This window comes from Hyperoodon ampullatus (genome assembly GCF_949752795.1).
Source record: "Hyperoodon ampullatus genome assembly, chromosome: 5".
Taxonomy (NCBI): Eukaryota; Metazoa; Chordata; class Mammalia; order Artiodactyla; family Ziphiidae; genus Hyperoodon; species Hyperoodon ampullatus.
Window position 1 is genome coordinate 20222466 of NC_136918.1, and position 1725 is coordinate 20224190.

Sequence of the window (1725 nt, forward strand, 5' to 3'; positions counted from 1 at the left end):
CAGAGAAAAACGCACTTGGACTTAGGTTGCTTTTGAAAAGAAAACAACAACGAAGAATCGATACATTCGCAGGAGCAGTAATTGACTATTGACTGGAACACTGGATGCGGGTGCCTTAGGAGGATTTGTACCCCAAAACAAAAAAAGTTTTTTTTTAACTGCACGTTGATAAATATTGAGTGTTTTCAAGTAATATCTTACAGAATGTATTTAGTGTCTTCATTGCAGAAATTTCTTAAATGTTCTTCAGAAGACAATGAGGTCATTCAACCAGGTTTCATCAGCCCCAGGCGGGGCAAGCAAAGGTGGTGGAGAAGAGCCTAGGAAGCTGCCAGAGCAGGCAGAGGAGGAATCCCAGATTTTGCACGGAACTGGCCACTGTAAGTGGTTCAACGTGTGAATGGGATTTGGATTCATCTCCATGATAAACCGAGAGGGAAGCCCCGTGGATATTCTAGTTGATGTATTTGTACACCAAAGCAAATTATTCATGGAAGGATTTAGAAGCCTAAAAGAAGGAGAACCAGTGGAATTCACATTTAAAAAATCTTCCAAAGGCCTTGAATCAATATGGGTAACAGGACTGGTGGGAGCCCCTGTTTAGGAAGTGAAAGAAGACCCAAAGGGAAGACACTACAAAAAAGAAAACCAAAAGGAGACCGATGCTACAGTGGTGGTGGCCTTGATCGTCATGCTAAGGAATGTAGTCTATCTCCTCAGCCAGAGAAGTGCCATTGCCGTCTGAGCATCACGCACGTGGTGGCGAACTGCCCTCACAGAACTGGGTGCAGCCGCCCGCCCGTTCTCAGGGAAGACCGGAAGCAGAGCCCCAGCCAAGCACTTCGACGTTCCCTCGAGAGGTGGGAGGGAGGGCACGGCTCTCCGTCACCACCGTTTCCTCGGGAGGCGAGGTCCGAGGTCTCAGAGTGGCCAGGCACGTCACCTGCAGAAGCTTTCTCCACAAAGTCATCTGCAACACCAGAAGATCAAAGCAAAACGGGGCCTTCCATTCAAAAATGGAAAAAGACATGACCCTTTTTCTTAACGTATCGTTTTCTCTCCCCGGTTGGGAAGTCTACCTCATGCAAATACAGGGGAACAGTATTGCACGAACAGCAGCTGACCTGGGATTTTTAACTCCTGTTGAGGAACAGTGAATTTTTTTAAACAGACAAATCACTCTAAGCAAATTACCTTTGAGCAGGGTGTCATGTGTCACGTGACTCAGAGGATGCGATGCTCTGTGTATCTGTATGTGCATGTGTGAGAGGGAGAGAGCCTGAGTCTGTGTGTCTGTGTAGGAGGATTTTCTATAGAACGTAGACATATATATAAAGAGAGTTTGTCTTTATATATGTGTGTATAGAGATGTAAGCACACACCCTCCCTCGCAGAATTGGACATCCCCAAGAATTGAAAATTCAGGTGAAGCATTTTAGATGGTTTTGAAAATAACCCTTGGAGTTTTTCTTGAAATACCATTCCCTTTATATTGCATTAGGGAAAAAAAATGACTGTTACCTTCTGTGTGAACCAAAGGATACTTCAGATCTCAGAGCTGCCAGTCATATGGTACTAAAGGTTATTAAGACATCAGTTCTCCCGAATTTGGGATTGCCTCTTTTTCTTAATATCTGTAGAATGTGTCCCCCACCCCACCCTCTTTGAAGGCAGTACCTTAACTCCATATGCCTCTGACTGCCATAAGCTTTTTTGAATCTGGGA

The 1725-nt window shown here is 44.8% G+C and overlaps 1 pseudogene across 1 annotated transcript; it reads left to right on the top strand.

The window, feature by feature from the left end:
- The first annotated feature begins 256 nt into the window (after window positions 1-256).
- Window positions 257-1032, top strand: LOC307053333 (protein lin-28 homolog B-like; annotated as a pseudogene). Its single transcript has one exon. The product of its transcript is annotated as a protein lin-28 homolog B-like (transcript).
- The last annotated feature ends 693 nt before the right edge of the window (window positions 1033-1725 follow it).